The sequence below is a fragment of the Lissotriton helveticus genome, chromosome 3_1, assembly GCF_964261635.1.
Source record: "Lissotriton helveticus chromosome 3_1, aLisHel1.1, whole genome shotgun sequence".
Taxonomy (NCBI): domain Eukaryota; kingdom Metazoa; phylum Chordata; class Amphibia; order Caudata; family Salamandridae; genus Lissotriton; species Lissotriton helveticus.
In genome coordinates this window covers 1,875,100,563-1,875,120,018 of record NC_136061.1, presented here as the reverse complement: position 1 = coordinate 1,875,120,018, position 19,456 = coordinate 1,875,100,563, and the positions used below count along the sequence as shown (strand labels likewise).

Genomic DNA, 19,456 nt, shown 5'->3' with positions numbered 1-19,456 from the left:
TTCTCTTCTCCTGGGAGTTGCTTGCACATCTCCCTAGGAGGGAAGAAGGCAGTCTTGGGTGCTAGATACTTATGTAACCATTAAGGGCACAGGGGATTGAGGGCAACAAAGCGGCAACTTTGTACAAGTTGCACACCACAACCGGTTACATTAATTTTGACTAGAGAATCTAGTCTAGTTCAAGGTATCAAGTCGTCTAATACCTTGGAGTATCAACTTTGGTTGCACCATTCAGAAGTTAGCACAGCTGAGGGGATGAGAGTGTAACAATGCACTCACCAATGGGCTGACCAAGTCTTTTCACATTAAAAACAGTTTGCATTTTTACTGTCAGAACATGCAAAAAACATGTTCTGCACATGAAATATGCTGCACCCTCCCTTAGGCCTCGTTAGGCGTACCGTATGGGCGTTTTACACATGTTGAGGGGGGCGGGGGTGGTTGACTTTGCCATGTATTCAAATGGCAAAGTCAGGCTACCAGTTCGAAACTGCTCTCCCAGGATGAGTAAGTGGACAGGGACACTTGCTTTACCTCTGCCACATACAGGGTGCCATAACTAGTGCTACAATCCCTTGAGTGGCCATCTAACTTACATGCCTTGGTACAATAGACCAGCGTTTAACAGGTAAGCTAGCTAATGCCAATTGGGTATAAGCCAATGCAACATATGTTTTAGGGTGAGGGCACTGGCACGGAGGTCTAGTTAGCAGGCCTCGGTGCACTCAGTTGAAAAAACAGAAGCATCAGTCTGGAATCTTGGCGATGACTATACAAAAAGCCATTTCCTTATATGCACAATTTGAGAAATATGCATGAAATTTGGTAAACTCTTACAATACGGAGATTACTTTTGCCATTTACAAATTTGTGCTAATATATCCAGGAGCCCCTAAAAAAAGTATTTCCTTTTATTTTTAGTACTGTGAGATAAGTATTTACATAGTTTGTCAAAGAGTTGAAAAAACCTGGCTTTCTTGTAGGATGTTACAATGTGTGCCAAATCATCCAGGGGGCATAGTTAAAGGGTGTAGCATTAACATTTTCATTTGATTGTACCCTTAAAGCAGTTAAAGGACTGAGTAAAATGTGTCAGGCTGTTAGCTAGTTAGACCCATTGCAGTATATAAGGTTTTGAGCCAATCCAAGTGTGAGGGGATGAAGTTTAAAAGGAACATTTGTGATTTAATAGCAACTTTGGCACAATTTGAGGGACTGGAATGAAATCAGACATAGCCTGTGAACCTTAGTCTTGGTTTCTTTATTTCAGGCAGGTCCATCAAGGAGAGCAGACTTTCTTTTCTAAATATAGGTGGTGATAGGAATGCCCATTTCTTGGTCAATTTGACAATGCTCAATTCAAATGCACAAAATTGGGTAGATGTTTAAGCTTTCTGCTGGGTGTCAAAATTATAAAGATCAAAAATGGAGGGGCATGGAAAGAAATTCCCATAGGGAAAATGCTACTTACCCTGTGTGCATCTGCTCTGGGCATGTAGAGCTGTAGATTCACATGCTTTGCTTAAGTCTGCCATCTAGGGTTGTGCCTGTATATTTGCACTTTGTTTTTCTTTGCAGAACTCTTTTCCAGTCACGAGGTAGGTGACTCCTTTCGATGATAGTGTGCATGGGCATCAACTCCATTATTAGATGGTTTTCCGGCAGAGTGTGAGAATGGAGTTAGTAAGAGTAGAATAGAGATGTCCATGTATCGAAGTAATATATCACTGCAACAGGTATACGTACCCAGGGGGGCGAACTCATGGAAAATAACAGATCTACATGCCAAGAACTGATGCATACTGGGTAAGTAGCACTTTCCGCTCGAGGCATGTGGGCTGTAGATCACATGCTTTGCATAGACCACACAGCAGTAATCTCCCAAAGCGGTGGCTAACCTGTAGCTGTTGCAGTGGTTTGAAAGAGTGAGATGTAGACCATGTTGCAACTTTAAAAATGTCAGCTATGGGAATGTTTCCTAAGAAAGCCATAGAAGCCCCCAGTTTGCGAGTGAAATGCACTCGAGGGAATGGTTAAAGTTCTTTTTGCTTTTGCATAGCATGTCTGAATACATTTGACTATCCACCATGAAAAACCAGATTCAGAAATGGGATGGGCTTTGTGAGGTGGAGCAAAAGCAACAAAGAGTTGTTTACTTTTACGAATGGACAGGCAACTCATCGGATTGGGCAGAAATTTAGGGTTAGTACGAAGAACCACTTTGTTTTGGTGTACTTGTAAAAATGGTGGTTCTATAGTTAGTGCCTGAAGCCCACTCACTCTCCTCAGTGATGTGATAGCAATGAGGAAAGCGATTCTCCAAGTGAGAAAATGCAGTTCACAATTATGCAATGGCTCAAAGGGTGGACCCTTCAGTTTGGTAAGAATATTAAGATTCCACACTGGGGCAGGTGGAAGTCTTGGGGGAATAACTCTTGAGTCCTTCCATAAAGGCCTTAAGAAGAGGCACTCTGAAAAGAGACAGATGTCTATTCTGAAGTTATGCAGCTATTGCAGCGAGATGTAAGCGTATAGATGTGTACGCTAAATTTTACAGTTGTAAAAGCAGTAAATAGCAAATGATATTTTGAACTTAAGCAATGGTTATTGCAATAAATACCAAACAGCTTCCATTTTGCTGCATAGCAAGCTCTTGTAGTAGGTCGTCTAGCTTCTTTAATAATGTTCATACAGTCTGGCGGAAGATTGAGATAGCCAAACTCTGACTTCAGGTGCCAGAGCGCTAGATTGAAATGTCTGGGATCAGGGTGTCTTATCGCTCCACAGCTCTGCGTGAAGAGATTGTATGTAAGATGTAGTTTCTGATGAACTACTGAGAGCTCCAACAGGGTGGTGAACCAAGGTTGGTGGGCGCTAGTAGGATTAGTGTGAGGGACGTTTGTCTGAACTTCCGTACCACTAGTGGAATGAGTGGGAGAAGCGGAAAAGCTTAGGCAAATATCCCAGATCAGTTCACCCATAGTGCATTGCCTTTGGACAATGGGTATGGATATCTGGAGGCGAAGCTTGGGCATTATCACTAGATCTGATATTTGACCCCGAGACTGATTCCATTAACGTGCTAAGCATTCCTGAAGGGGACACATTTGAAGTCTTGCATAAGGAACTATTAAGATGCAAGACGGCATCTTTCCTAATAAATGCATGAATACCCGAGCTGGCAATGAGTGGTGGGGCTGGAACTGGAAAATTAGAGTCTGAATATTGCAGATTTTGGCTGAATTGAGACTTAGTCTAAATCCCGGAAGAATGCTCTGAGTGGGATTACCAGCAGATTTGTGAAGTGATACAATAGCCGTGGAACTATCATCATCTTGGCTAAGGCCACTCAGCCGATCGGGGCAGGCTAGAACCCGACCGTCCATCTGATTCCGGCCAGCGCTCTGCAGGGATTGCCCTCGAATATGTTGGATGGGGAATGGTACACGCGCACCCCTAAGTAGTGGGGGCGCTTACACTCTAGTGTAGGCCCTGCTCGCCCATCCTAACGTCCTGAGGGGTGAGGTCGGGGTGCAGTGGATAGACTGCGGACTTGTCCCAGTTTACTCTAAGGCCAGATGCCTCTGCAAACTCCGCCAGTGTTGTCCATATGGATGCCAGGTCCGCAGTGATGTCCCAGATGTATAATAGGTCATCCGCGTACATGGAAACACTGCATGGTGTCGGCTATGGGAATGCCCCAATTTTCCCCGTCCTAGTGCAGTCGTTTGGTGAGGGGCTCTACCGCGAGAGCAAACAGCAGGGGCGAGAGTGGACAGCCCTGCCTCGTGCCTCTCTACCGCAAAGGGTGATCTGTATCGTCCCATGCGGATGTGTGAGGTGAGTTTGGTGTACAGGAGTCGCATATTTGCCAAGAGGATGGGACCTATCCCCGTTCGATTTAGAACTGAGAATAGGTATGGCCATGTGAGAGTGTCAAAGGCCTTCTCGAGGTGTAAGATGAGACAGGCCGCTCCAGGGAACGTGGTGCTCACTTGATCTTGAATGTGAAATAATCAGCGGATATTTTGAGACTCGTTTCTGCCTGGGACAAAACCACATTGGTCTGGGTGGACCAGGGGTCGTAGAATTTGCGTGCAGCGGTCTGCTAGTATCGTCAGTGTGATGGGGTGATAGGCCATCTGGCATGGGTCACGGTTGGGCTTTGGGAAGGTTAGGATAACTGATTCTCGAAGGGATCCTGGCAGTTCTCCCTTCTCTAGCACGGCCGCATACATTTCCACAAGGCAAGGAATCAACAGGGGGGCAGAAGGTTTGATGCGTGCCAGTGAGCGGATAGCTTGGGTGATGTCAGTAGATTGTATCTCTGTATTTAGCGCAGTTTGCTCTGCCTCTGTAATTTGTGAGATTGTCAGTGGGTCGAGGAAGTGAATAAATCGCTTCTAGTCCAGTCTGTTCTGGATTGCGGTATACCTTAGTGTAGTATTGTTGGAATGCCAATAGGATTTCTGTTTGTGAGCGCAGTATATTCCCGAGGGGATCCAGCACTTTGGTGATGGGTTTTACTTCTGTGTCCTGTTTAGCCAGCCACGTGAGCAGTGTGCCTGTCTTATCCCTCTTCTTGTGCACTCAGGTTGCGTAAGCCTTAAAGTTGTACCTGCGTAAGTCTGTGATGGCTGCCAGATGGTCTGTCTTTGCCACTTGAGCAGCACTTGCCTCATTTGCGTCTTCTTGTTTGGTGAGTGTGGCTAATGTCGTTTCAGCTAGTGTTAATGCTTGTTCCAGTGTCCGCTTCACCCCTACTATTTGTTTTATACATTCTCCCTTGGCAACTACCTTAAATGCGTCCCACTCTACTAATTTAGATGTCGCCGTGCCCGTGTTATGAGAGAAGTATTCCTGTATACTTAGCTCTTACTCGTATTTAAAAACGTGATCTGTCAAGAAGTGGCGTGGTAGCCTCCATGTGGGAACAGGTGGTGGTCTCCAGTCTAGGCATATTATGTGAGCGTCATGGTCTGAAATGACCCGGCCGAGGTAATCCACATGCTGAATTGTGGGTATTAGCGATGCTGTGCAGAGGAATCTATCCAGTCCGACAAGTAGATTGTGTGGGATGGAGTGAAACAAGCATAGCCGGGCCTGTGGGTGGTGTGCTCTCCATGCATCCGAGTGCCCATTGTGCGACTCGTGTCTGCAAGGTGGGTCGACACAGGGGTTTTTGCAGCATCTGTGTTCGTTGTCTGGACTGTGAACGATCAGTTACATGCTATGGGTAAAGTGTGGGTAAGTTGGACAGTGCAGGGGTGCACAGGGTTGACAGCAGGGCAGCCTCATTCTGAGAGGTTACTAGTGCCTTCATCAGTTCATCAAATCATGGTGTCGGCAGTCTGGGTAGGTAACCAGGGGCGGGGTGATTAAGTCCGCCCGTGAAGAAGTCAATTTGCTGTCGCGGTCCCCATCCGAAGAGAAGAAGCGCGGGGCTCGGTCTAGGTCTTCTAAGGGTGGGGTGGCCTGCAGGTTCGCCACCGCCTGCAAGGCCTTACGCCATTCCTGCATGATTAGTTCCAAATCAGGGGATACCAGGGTGTGAATCGTTGCTATCTTGTCCCCTCTGCTGCGTCGATCTACACCTCCTGGGCCGTGGTGCTCCTGATCTTCGATCTTGTGTGGTCTCGTCTCTGAAGATGCTGAAGACCACTCAGCCCATAAAGAAACAAATAACCCAACATAGCTCACGGATAAGATGCAAGATTGCAAAGGCAACTATGGTACCATACTGTATCGAAAGAAACAACGGTCTAAATGATACAAGATGGACAATACTAAAAAATAACTGGTAACAGTGACAGATTACTCTCCAAATTCGAGCCAAAAACAATAATGTATCTGAATACGATTGAAAATGGCCTGAATAAAATGAGTGAGATAATCCATTGTGGATGAACAGCAAACAGTGGAAGGTACGTCTAAATAGTTCTTCTATCGACACTACGATAGGTTCTAAATGGAACAATCCAGCTTGCTTAAATGTTGGCAACATGGAGGCAATGGTGTAAATTGTTCGAAAATAAAAAAATACATGGGAGTGAAACATGAAAAACATACGAGGTAAACCAAGGCATATCCAAAACAAGGGAAAAGCATAAATACAGGTTGCATTTCTTCTGTTTCCAAAAAAACAAGGTAAAAACCAACAATGAGTGACAGGGCTCGATATAAGGCGAGAAGCAAAAAAAAAAGGGGAAGATGGTAGCATGCTAAGAAAACTATACCCGGGTGCGTTCCATCTACTCTCCGTTTTCGAAGATTGCCATGGCAACATGGGAGGAAGTCAGGCAAGGATGTTCACTTCCGGTATTAGAAACGGCCCGCAGGAACGCGGAAGTACAAAGACAAGTTAATCTAATGCCGGTAGGAGGAGAATACACCTACTGATCCTGCAGACCAGATATCGCAAAGACAAAAGTCCAAACTACCAATAAATCAGGTATTTGGGACCAGACTTCGGTTCACGCTAATAAGAATGTTCGCAGCGAGCAAGAAGAGGGAAACGATCGCACGTCTGTTGAGCACAGTATACATAACTGAATAACCTATCCACCACTTAAAATGTACTGGCATGTTTCACTATACTAATTCAACACTAATCCTCTGTGGGTCCCGGAGTAGCGTGCTACCCGCCGAAAAAGCGCTTCGACGCCTCGTATGGGGTAGTAAGCGCTATATAAATGCAATTACAATAAAATACAATGCACACTCCGGGACATCGCCGCGACCTGCACTTCCGAGAATGCTACCATCGAGTAGTAAGGGGGAAAGAGAGCACTCCCTAAACAAACAATGTCAAGCAGCGTGCACTTGAGAATGCACTGAGAATCATGCCATCAAGAGCGAGATCATACAGCAAGTAGGGGAAGGAAATGACCTGTACTCTGCAAGTAGTGTGCATCCCCTCCAAGCACGCGAAAACAATGGGGAGAGTCACTTGGCCACATTGAGTCTGTCAACACTACGGGTGACGCTAAATCATGCCAAACTAAGTCCACATTGTAAATATGGAAAAGTAATGGAACAACATATAGCCCAGGTTAAACAAAGGAAGCCCCATGTAACAAAAACATCAATTTCTTTTCGATCCTAAGAAAGCTGATCAGAACCACCTAAACAAAAGAACAACCCAAACAGAAGAACCTAGGAGGGATATTGCACTCCACCATGTAAACCAGATATGGTATGTCAAGAGCCCTAACTAAGCAAAACAAAATTCTACACAGCAGTTAAAGAACGAGTAAAACACTAAATTCAGTAATTGTTTATCCATGCAGGCACCTAATGTCTCACACGTCCAAAGCCCCGCCCTGATTAAGACCTTCACAAAAAACATTCTGCCTGGTCCAACCGTCTGAAGGTCAAAACACGTTGGCTCTCAAAAGAGGTTTAGAGCAACACAGGTGGAGCAACAGAACAAAACAAGTTTGCCCAACAATAGGTGCACTCGAGCTGATTAATTGCCGCTCAAGATAAGAGTTTGTAAACAACTCTCTGACCTCTCTAGGACATGATCAGTATAGCTAATTGAGGGCTAAACAGAGATAAAAGTCCCAATTATAATTGTAAAATAGTAGGACTTACTCATGTCGGGAATGAGATTTGTGTAAAAATCATTACAAACAGGATTGTTGTGGTCTATGCATGAAGTAATGTTTTACGGTCTTAGGTCATACGCATGTATGTTTTGTAAATAGTGTATAGGTTTTGTTTAGACTAGCTGTGTCAAAAAGTTACTGTTGTATATATTCACAAAAAACAAAAAGAGAAGTGCATGTCATAATTGTGTAATGTGATGGGAACCTCTATTTTGATTATGAAAAAATGAATAATGAATCCATAAATAAATGGAGCCAATGGTTAACAAAAAACCATTGAGTCATAAAAATCTATCTATTGTGTCAGAGGTACTCTGTTATTGCTGACAGATGCTGAAGAGGCACATAATTGGGCTGATCGGCCCTACCACAACTCTCCAAAGAAGATGGTGGTGCCGTCATGTATAATTTTGAGTCGGGCTGGAAACAGCAGGGAGTATTGTTTGTTAGCCCGTAACCGTTGTTTTACTGCTAGAAACGATCTTTGCTTTTGCACTGCTCGTGCATAGTCTGGGAAATAATGATCAGTTTGTTTTCAACCCAAATGGGGCCTGATTGTCTGGCGGCCCTCAGCACTGTATCGCGATCTCGGAAGTGTAGAAATTTCGTCAGCATCGGTAGGGATGGTGCTCCGGGCAGAGGTTTGCGGGCTGGGACCCGGTGTGCGCGTTCAATAGAGAAATAGGCGGTTCGGTCTATCGTTGGAGTGAAGGATTTCACCCATGTTTCCATGTGCGCTAATGAATTTGTACCCTCAATTCCCTCCGGAAGTCCCAGGACACAAGTGTTGCAGCGCCCTTCAAGATCGTCCACGCGCTCCTCCATGGTGGTTAGATGGCCCAGGATGGTCTGGAAGGCTTTTTGATGGGCGTTGATGGTTGGTTGCATATCTGTCATGGTCTTTTCTCCATCTTTTACTCTGTCGGCCAGTTTGCGATTGTCATCTTGGAGGAGACTTATGTCAGACGTTCGAGTGCAAAGGAGTTCCTCCATGGACATCCTAGAGGGTTTAATAGCAGCAAGTACTTGGTCGAGTTTATCCGATATGGATTGATCCCACTGGGTCAGGGTTGTCTTTGTCAATGTGCGGGTACTCTGCTGATTCGTACTCTGCTGATTCTCCGGTGCTGTCTCAGGGACAGTCATGTTCTGCGTGACTCCGGGTTTCCCCATCGCGCTTGCTGGAGTGCTTCTTTGCGTGCCGGGTGTTGCCTGCATCTGGGACACGTGTGATAGAGCCTCCGTCTAAGAAGTGTCCCAGTCTTGTTCACAGTCTTCTCGTGTTCGCAACCTGTTCCGTTGCAGGGTCACTCGCGCAGCCGTTGTCAGGGGGGGGCACAGTCGGCAGTGAGCTCTGCCAGGAGGAGTCCCCAGTTTGTGTGGTGGCTGAACCAATTGCTGGTGCAGGGCTTCTTCTCTGGGGCGTAGCCCCCAAGATAGGAGTCGGAAGACCTCAGGTGCGTGCCACTGGTATTAACGAGGAAGGTGGGATCCTGAGCGTTATTGCAGTGCGTATATTCAGTCTGCCATGTTAGGATCAGGCATTGACTGTCTGCGCTATGTCCGGCCAGCACGAGTAGAAAGGGGAGTGGGTGGGGGGGAAGCACAAGTAATACCGGATGGCTGGAAGGAGTCAGCCGCCTACCTCCTCCCGTCCGCCGCTGTATTCAGTCTTCAGATTCCACCTCCCCTCTCCGGTACTGACAGTTGCGTCACTCCTCAGGCGCCATTTTGAAACCAGGCAGCTCTGGTGAAGCGTGGTGTGCAAACCCACAGCCAAAGGGTGGAGGGGGGGGTATGGGGGGGCTGAAACAGGCCGCCTCACTTCCACGAGGCCAGAGATGCTGGATGGATTCCCCTCCATGTTTGCGGGTATGCCGTGGTCAGACCTGCATTCAGATCGAGATCACAGTGGCGCGAGTCGCGGGCACCTTCCGGTCACTGCCCTGGTCTCCGGCCACTTCCGATCCTGCACTGCTGGTCGACTGCGTCTATCGTTGGGCGGCCGCCTTGACACTCCGCCAATCTCGTTGACTCACCTCACAGAGCACGCTGCCGGAGCCATTCCTCCGGGACGGGCTCGTTGGGATAAGGTACATGCAGGCGCCATATTGTCGCTGAGTCCTGGGGCCAATAATGTTGCGCTGTCCTATAGAAATCCACACGATGGCTGAAAGTTACGTTCACCGCTTGGTGCTCTTCATGGTCTGATATCTGGTTGTCGGTTTATTGGCCAGATTAGACGCGATGAATTGGGCGATATGTTAGTCCGAGCATGGAGCCTCAGCAGAACACGTCTGCCATGGCAGCCTGCTTGGTCACGCCCCCCTGGAACTTTCCCTTTGGTATAGATGGGGTTTGTAGGTGCCGGCTTATATTTTGTCTACTCTAGGTGTGACAATCCTCGCAAGCACATGGTCTTTAAAAATGGTGTCTGTATGTTTGAGCATACTCCCAAGCATGGGCAGTTTGTGTTACTCTTTGAGAGGAACTTAAGGTCTCGAAGAGAAAATCCTAGTCAAGGGGCTCTTTGTAAAGTTGGACCCCATGATATTCTGCAGCCCTGTTAAGTAGCTCTTTGTACCCTACATTTTAGTCTGGTGGATAGGGTTTTTAAGGGTATAGACCAGGATTGTAATCTGTATTAGAATCTGTATTGTAATCAGTCCATGGATCAGAGCTAATGTCCCCTGGTACCTCCATCTTCATCCCAGTCATCTTGGTGATCAGGTGACTGTGGTTGTAGTGAATTTGTAGGAGTAATTAACACATTTGGGTCAAGTGGGGAAGAAGGTGTAAGAGGGGTGGGGAAGAAGGTGTAAGAGGGGTGGGGAAGAAGGTGTAAGAGGGGTGGGGAAGAAGGTGTAAGAGGGGTGGGGAAGAAGGTGTAAGAGGGGTGGGGAAGAAGGTGTAAGAGGGGTGGGGAAGAAGGTGTAAGAGGGGTGGGGAAGAAGGTGTAAGAGGGGTGGGGAAGAAGGTGTAAGAGGGGTGGGGAAGAAGGTGTAAGAGGGGTGGGGAAGAAGGTGTAAGGGGGTGGGGAAGAAGGTGTAAGGGGGTGGGGAAGAAGGTGTAAGGGGGTGGGGAAGAAGGTGTAAGGGGGTGGGGAAGAAGGTGTAAGGGGGTGGGGAAGAAGGTGTAAGGGGGTGGGGAAGAAGGTGTAAGGGGGTGGGGAAGAAGGTGTAAGGGGGTGGGGGGGAGAAGGATTAGTACCAACATTTTTCTTCTTAAGTGGGATGTGGTACGCGTCCTCCGTCTCTGTCTTCTGTTTAACTGGTAGTTTTATGTGAATATGTCCAGTTTTTGGATTAATCACTATTTGTTACTAGTTCGGGTCCATGCTGGAAGGCGGGATGTCGAAAAGAGGCTCCTTGGATGGGGAGGAGCGGTTTTGTCTTTTGGCGCCAGAAGTTTCGGTGCCGAAGGTTTCGGCGCAGAGTGTGTCAGATCCGAAGATTTGGGTTTGGATGCTGAAGGGATGGGCTTGGATTTTGGTGCCGTAGTTTTCGGTTCGGTGCCGGAATGGGGCTGATTTAGGCCAGAGCCAGAAGGCTTTTATGTGTGTTTCGGTGTCGAGCCTGAAGGTGGGGCATCCGAGACCTGTGCTCGGTGCCGACCTTGGCCTAAAGGCAGAGGGACCGTAGCCTTTTTGTTCGGCATCTTTTGGGGCAGGGGACTATCATGGTACGCAGACCAAGCGGAAAATAATCTTCCATGAGAGAGTCTTCAAACACCGAAATGTGTTCCTCCTATTCTTCGGGTCCTTGTGCGAAGGCTTCATTATCGGAATAGTCTCCGAAGAGATCCGGTGCGGAGCCGCTTTGTTGGTACATTCGTCGGAAAAAATCTAATAATGGAGTGGATGCCCATGTGCAATATCACCGAAAGGAGAAGTCACCTACCTTGTGATTGGAAAAGACTTCTTTGAAGAAAAACAAAGTGCAAACATCCGGACCCAACACTAGATGGCAAACTTATGCAAAGGTTGTGATCTACAGCTCATTCAAACAGTATTGTTAGATTTCGAGTTAGTGAAGCCTTTACCTGCTGAAGTCTAAAGTTGTGGATTGAACCGGTCTGTCTCCTAGGAGATTCTGAACAGGAGCAAGCAGCTGCCCAGACCCCACCCCCAGGCCAGCAGACCATTGGCTATTCAGCTACCAGGCAAGTCTGAGCCCTCCTCTCACACCTGCCCAGGCCCCTTAAGGCCTTGCTGGGTGCGCCCCAAATCATTCTCCTCCATCTTATGAGTTGCAGCCTACATGTGGCCCAGATTGCAGTGAGCAGAGTCCAGGAAGTGGTAAGGAGACAGACTAGTGCTGTCTCTTCCCAAGACAAAAAGTTATTTAAAAAACGGTTTTCACTCTGTGTTAACTGTCTGTGCCTGTGGTTGTTACAGTTAAAAATTGTAGTTTTAGCCTGCCTGTAATTGCATATTTTATCACCTGTGTTGTGTTTTAAATGTGTGATTTTCCCTGCCCATGATTGCCTTCATTTAGTGTGTTGAATGGTGGGATTTGCAGTCCAACCTCTGTAGTTTGTCCCTCTCATTCCTTGGTGACAAATCTGTTTTCCCTCCAAATTTCTCCTTTGCTCTGTGCTTAGGCCTGTGTGCTCAAACAGTGCACCCCCAGCCTCCATTTTGTGTTTACAAGCCAGTGAGGCCAGCCCCCCTGCCTCCCCCCTCACCCCCCCCCCAGCAACAGGGATTTTCTACATCAGAGGGTGCTTCTGTGAGCTGTTGAAACTGTATTTACTGGGGCCTGTGCACTTCGTTCTTTGGCCAGCAGGGGGAGTAAAGCTTTATTCAAACAGTATTGTTAGATTTCGAGTTAGTGAAGCCTTTACCTGCTGAAGTCCAAAGTTGTGGATTGAGCCTGTCTGTCTCCTAGGAGATTCTGAACAGGAGCAAGCAGCTTCCAACTCCCTGGCCAGCAAACCTTGTCTGAGGTTGCTGGGACCTTCTATGGTGTGCTAGTAGTTGGCACATGTGTACACAGATTGGTGGTTGTATCTGGTGTTTCTATTGGGTTAGGGTTAATGTCCTCATTGGTTGGGTATTTGAGGGTTCTGATTGGTTTCTCGGTCAGTGAATCAATCATTGCAGGGTTGGGACTAGGGCTAGGATTTCTATTGGAAGTAGGGACTAGGGCTTGCTATGTTATTGGTTGTTGGAAGTAGGGAGGGACATGGGCTAGGGTTAGAGCTTTAATTGAAAGAAGGTTCCGAGGACCGGTTTCTGGCATTACAGCCGTCTTCAGACCGGCTTGCTTGAATCCAGTGGCAAAGTGAGCAAGGGACTCTTGTCTGAGCATACCCTGTCACACTTGGAAGTAGTGATTAGGGCTTCTGGTGCGATTGGTTGTTGGACCAGTTGTGGGACTAAGAGTAGGGTTAGGCTTTCTATTGGAAGTAGGGACTAGGGCTACAAGTACCATTGGCTGCTTTGACTTGGGTTGGGACTAGTGGTAGGGCTAAGGCCTTTATTGGACGTAGAGATCAGGGTTTTTTAACTGATTGGGTGCTTGGACTAGGGTTAAGATTGAATGCAAGGTCCTGGTCTCCTATTGGTTCTAGATGCTAGGGCTAGTGTTGTGATTGGATAGTGTTAGGGCTAGGGTTCCCATTGGCTGAAGGGGTCACCTGATTACTAGGGCTACAAAAAAGGCCAGGCTTAGGGCGTCTCAGCCCGGGCGTCAAGGCTAAGGGGGTAGAAGACAAGGGTAGTTGCCTGTTTGGGCCTGTTAAGGGTGTAGAGGACAAGGGTAGTTGCCTGTTTGGGCCTGTTCGAGACTGGTCGGGACTAGGGCCAGAAATGCTGCCCTTTTTCTCATTTAACAATACCCAGCCCACACCATCCACAACCACAAACACAGCAATACACTCACACCAAATATACACCACTCGCCAAAATAACCTTTTCTAGACTCTCTCCTGCTCTACCCCTACTTGCATCATCTGACCCCTCTTTTTACTACACCGATCCCCTAAAACAAACATTTCTAAACTCTCCCCTCTGATTCCTTCCCTCCAAAACTCCTTTTTACTCATCCAAAAGCCTCTTCCTACTGCTAAGACTTTAAAAAAAAATCCTTCACTCTAATCCCTCCACTATCCTTTTTCAATAAAAATTAACAGACTAACATGTTTCACTTCTCAAATTCCATATTCCATAATTCAAGTATAATAATATACTGCCCAAATAACTGAATAACATCTCTACTACTCAAATTACTTCATATTTATACTATACTAATTTTCAACACTAATCCTTTATGGGTTCTGGAGTGGCGTGCTACTCGCCAGAAAAGCGCTTCAACGCCCATCAGGGGGTAACAAGTGCTATATGAATGCAAATCTTTTCTTCCCCTATTATCCATCCGCTATCCTTTTCACTCCAAGTAACAGACTAATATCCACCACTGAAATGACCTCATATTTCACCATAATAATTCACCACTAATCCTCTATAGGCTCCCTGAATAGCATGCGTCAACAAGAGAGCGATAAATAAATACAAACCTTTGTCCTACTCTATCCTTCTGCTATCATTCCAAATCCAATTAACTGATTAACCTATCCACCACTTAAAATGTACTTGCATGTTTCACTATACTAATTCAACACTAATCCTCTGTGGGTCCCGGAGTAGCGTGCTACCCGCCGAAAAAGCGCTTTGACGCCTCGTCAGGGGTAGTAAGCGCTGTATAAATGCAATTACAATACAATACAATACATGCCTCGAACATACACATTTCTTTAACTAATAAAGTTTGCCAAGTTTAATATCTGCTTGAAATTTGGCTGCAACTAGGAAATTATACTAATGTCTAGGCTAGACAGGGCCTGGATCAACTCTCTCCTCGCACAGCCAGAGAGGGGTGGGGGCTGGCCAAAGGCGGTATGTCAATAAAAAATGTAAAAATTCACATGCCGGAAAAGTCAATGGTTAGTTATGGATCAGTGAACACGCCTGAAAAAAATCTAAAATTAATTAAATATGTTGTACAATGCACAACAAACTCATGCTGAAGGCATCACTTAGCCAATGGCATGTAAAAACAAATAGGCAGTCTATGAAATGCTAAACAAAGTAAAGCTACAAGTTAGGATTCATTGTGCAGTACATACCATACCTGGCAAATTAAGGCTTTTTCAGTTTGGTTTCTGATGAACCTTAACCAGCCTTTTACTAGGTTAGTTTCAGTGAACATATACCAACATGTCTTAAACAGTTGTGGAGTGACTGTAGTTAGGAATAGTTTAAGCTTACCACTCAAAAAGCAATTTTTGTTTTCTTCTCTTTAGCGCCGAGTGGCAAATCAGAACATTTTTCCAAAAAGAAGTTAAAATCAGATTTGGGCTTCAGGCAGATCTGGAAGAGTGGATTAGGAGGTGGGTTTAGTAAAAAAAAATTGTAACCAGGAAGAGTAGGGTGGTGGGGGGAAAGAGGAATCAAAGTAGTGACTTTTCCTAACTATGATAGGAATCTTTGGTTTTGCTCTCCTCTACAGAAATCACAGCTTAACTAAGTTAAACAAATGTGCCAGGTAGAACTTGACTGAAGGCAGTTCATGTGTTTGGGGGCGGAATCCATTGAGTACTTCAGAAAATTAGCATTAAAATAAAGTTTCAGGTTGGGTTAAAAAGTTGTGTATCTGGATCTTGATTACACAAATGGTCTATTAACAGAGTTTTATGTACCAATCACAGGCTACATTTTACAAATAAACAGATGTGAATCAATGAGGGATAGGGGACCCTACTACAAACCCCACTTCACACAGCCAAAGTCAAAGAGTTCAAGTAGTAATTATTCCAGGCATCAGCCGCTCCCTCATCGTATTATTTCTTCCAGAACATGAACTGTAATTCCAACAACTTACTCATCAGTTCCAATAAAGAAAGTGTCTTATTTTCTAGGGGAAAAACACCCCAAATCTGTTTTTGGGATCTCATAAGCCTGCTGTATTCTTTAAAATCTTAACTTTATTTTATCTCTCCACTGTACTGGAGCATGATTAAGCTGCCTTTCAGGAAACTAGGCCTACTATATGGCCAATTTGTAAGTTCAAGTATATTGTGCATGGACCCATGAAATTGTACCACACAAAAAACACAGTTGAATGTAGCCAACCAGTCTCCGAATCTTTTGATCTTCAGTGTCGGTCTTTTGAGCCAGTTGATCAAAAGAATTCTAAATTACCATTGAGGTTTTAAGTCTCTTCTTTTGGAGTTTAAGCCCTGTGGATGTCAAACTTCTGCTTGTGTGTGATCCAGCCGACACTACTTTTACCTCTTTTAACCTCTTGAGCTGTCGGGGCACTGTATCAGGTGTAGTGCCCTCATCTTAGTAAAGTGGATAGCTGCTTTGCTTCTCACTCAAATAAAATTACAGCCGACAATCCCACATCACAAATCTCTTAAAAGCTTTTGATGCTTACTTCATATTATTCCTCAAACACTAAGCATCTATAGTTCCAGTACCACATTTATTTCAGTTGAACATTTTACACAGTTAGTTTGTTGAACTGTAGTCTCTCAGTAAGGAATATGCTACTTACCAGTATGCATCTGTTCTTGGCATAGAGGGCTGCAGAGTGGTACATTTATGAATAGATCGCCATCTGGTGTTGGGCTCGGATGATTGCACTTTGTTTTTCTTCTGGAGAAGTCTTTGTCGTCATAGGTGACTCCTCCTCTCGGTGTTAGTGCGCATGGGCATCGGCTCCATCCTTAGATTGTTTTGCCATAGTAGGGTTAGATGGAGTAGTGTAGTGTAGTACATAAAGATATGCCCATGTAAATGTATCTAAATAAGATAATGTTGGGACAGACACAGGTTTCCGGGGAGGCAGGGGGGGCATGTACCACTCTGCAGCCCTCTATGCCAAGAACAGATGCATACTGGTAAGTAGCATATTCCGTTCGAGGCATATGGGCTGCAGATGGTACATTTATGAATAGATTGTACAGCAGTTACCTCCCTAGCGGTGGTCACCAGTGTCTGTCGCAACTGTCTGAAATAGAGTTTTTAATACAGCTTGGCCCACTCTGGCTTGTTGTGCAGCCTGTACATCAACACAGTAGTGCTTTGTGAATGTATGTGGTGTAGACCAAGTTGCTGCTCTACATATGTCATCTAGGGGAATGTTCCCTAAGAATGCCATAGATGCTCCTAGTTTTCTTGTGGAATGAGCTCTAGGAGGAACAGTTAATGTTCTCTTTGCTTTAATGTAACATATTTGTATGCATCTTACAATCCATCTTGCGATGCCTGCTTTAGAGATAGGATTGCCCTTATGTGTTGGGGAAAATGCTACAAATAGTTGTTTAGTTTTCCTGAAACCTTGTGTTCTTTCTATGTAGTATGAAATGGCTCTTTTAACATCTAGTGTATGTAGAGCCCTTTCTGCCACCGTCTGTGGCTTTGGAAAGAAGACTGGTAATTCCACTGGCTGATTGATGTGGAATGCTGAAATTACTTTAGGCAAGAACTTTGGGTTTGTTCTAAGAACCACTTTATTCTGGTGTATCTGTAGGAATGGTTCTTGTATTGTTAATGCCTGTAACTCGCTTACTCTTCTGAGTGAGGTAATGGCTATAAGGAATGCCACCTTCCATGTAAGGAATTGTATTTCGCACCTATGCATAGGTTCGAAGGGTGGCCCCATTAGTCTGGTGAGTACTACGTTGAGGTTCCAGACTGGGGTAGGTGGTAATCTTGGTGGAATGACTCTTTTAAGACCTTCCATGAATGCTTTTATCGCTGGTACTCTGAACAGTGATATGCGCTGCCTGTTTTGTAGGTATGCTGCTATAGCTGCTAGATGTACTCTGATAGATGTGTACGCTAGATTACATTGCTGTAAGTGTAACAAGTAGCAAATAATCTCCCTTGTTGATACATCTAGAGGGTTGATATTGTTATTAGTGCAGTGTATAGCAAACCTCTTCCACTTAGCTGCATAGCATGCTCTGGTGGTTGGACGTCTCGCTTGTTTAATTATTTCCATGCAATTTGGGGGGAGATCTAAGTACCCAAATTCTAGGATTTCAGGAGCCAGATCGCTAAGTTCAATTGCGTTGGATCTGGGTGCATTATCTCTCCATGGTTCTGTGTAAGGTGCATGGGTAGAATTCGTAGCTTTTGATGTGGCACTTGTGAGAGTTGCAGGAGCGTGGTGAACCACGGCTGTCTTGCCCACGTGGGTGCTACTAGTATCATGGTCATTGAATGTTGTTGCAGTTTCCTGACCACTAATGGGATTAGTGGGAGAGGGGGAAAAGCGTATGCAAATTTGTTGGACCAATTTATCCATAACGCATTGCCCTGCGACAGGTGATGTGGGTACCTGGACGCGAAGCTTTGGCATTTTGCGTTCTGATGAGTGGCAAATAGGTCTATCTCTGGTTGTCCCCATCTTTGGAAGAATGGCTGCAGTATTTGTTGGTGCAGTTCCCATTCGTGTATTTGTTCCGACTGTCTGCTTAAGATGTCTGCTATCTGGTTTTGAACTCCTGGTAGGTGTTCGGCTAACAGATAGATGTTTTGAGGAATGGCCCATCTCCAAATCTCCTGTGCCAGTCTGGATAATTGGAGAGAGTGCGTCCCCCCCTGTTTTTGAATATAATACATGGCTGTCATGTTGTCTGTTCTGATCAGGACTGCTTTGTGGATAACATGTATCTGAAAGGCTTTCAATGCTAGAAACACTGCCAGTAGTTCCAGATAGTTGATGTGCAGTGTTTTTTCCTGCACACTCCACCTTCCTTGTACTGTGTATTTGTCCATATGTGCTCCCCATCCGGTGAGCGATGCGTCTGCTGTTATTGTCACCTGTGGAATTGGCTCTAGGAACGACCGCCCCTTGGTAATGTTTGTTCTGTTCCACCACTTCAGAGAGCGGTGTGTGCGGTCGTCTACCAACACCAGATCCGTAATCTGTCCTTGAGCCTGATTCCACTGTGTCGCTAAGCATTCTTGTAGCGGACGCATTTGTAGTTTTGCATATGGTATTAGCAGTATGCAGGATGACATCATGCCTAGTAGCTGCATGAACACTCTTGCTGTTAGTGAGTGTTGTGGCTGAAATCTCTGAATGATTGTAAGCATTGCTTGGACTCTTATTGCGTTGGGGTACACTTTGGCTTTTTCTGTGTCTATGGTAGCCCCCAGATATTGTTGAACTTTGTTTGGTTGTAGGTGTGACTTTGTGTAGTTCACCGTGAACCCTAGCTGGTGTAGTAGCTGAATTGTCTTTTGTGTGTGTTGCAGACACTCCTCTTGCGACCTGGCTTTTATTAGCCAGTCGTCCAAGTATGGGAAGACATGAATTTGTTGTCTTCTTAGGTGAGCTGCTACCACTGCCAGGCATTTTGTGAACACTCTTGGTGCCGTCGTGACACCAAATGGGAGGACTTTGAACTGATAATGTTGTCCTTCTACCACAAACCTGAGGTATTTCCTGTGGGCTTTGTGAATAGGGATATGAAAGTAAGCGTCTTTTAGATCCAGTGTAGAAAGAAAGTCCCCTTTCTTCAGTAAAGGAAGTACTTGTTGGAGCGTGACCATGTGGAAATGTTCCGAATTTATGTATGCGTTGAGAGGTCTTAGGTCCAGTATTGGCCTTAGAGACCCATCCTTTTTGGGGATTAGGAAGTATAGTGAGTATACTCCTGTTCCCTGTTGGTGCTGTGGAACCTTCTCTATGGCATGCTTTTCTAGCAGTGATATTACTTCCTGTTTTAACAGTGTCAGGTGATCTTGTTTCATTGGACGCTGTTTGGGGGGGATGTTTGGTGGGGTAGCTGTGAGTTCTAGGCAATAACCATGTTGGATAATTTGT

General features: G+C 45.6%; 1 protein-coding gene across 10 annotated transcripts in view; it reads right to left on the bottom strand.

The window, feature by feature from the left end:
• PPP6R3 (protein phosphatase 6 regulatory subunit 3) overlaps positions 1 to 19,456 on the bottom strand; it is a 1,896,334-nt gene that overhangs the window by 1,667,875 nt on the left and 209,003 nt on the right. For 3 of the 10 annotated variants that reach the window (XM_078682862.1, XM_078682859.1, XM_078682864.1), the window contains one exon: positions 14,881 to 14,982. The exons of the other annotated variants lie outside the window; for them this stretch is intronic. The gene's annotated coding sequence lies outside the window, so the exon portion shown is untranslated. The remainder of the gene's footprint in view (positions 1 to 14,880; positions 14,983 to 19,456) is intronic. 10 annotated transcript variants of the gene reach the window in all.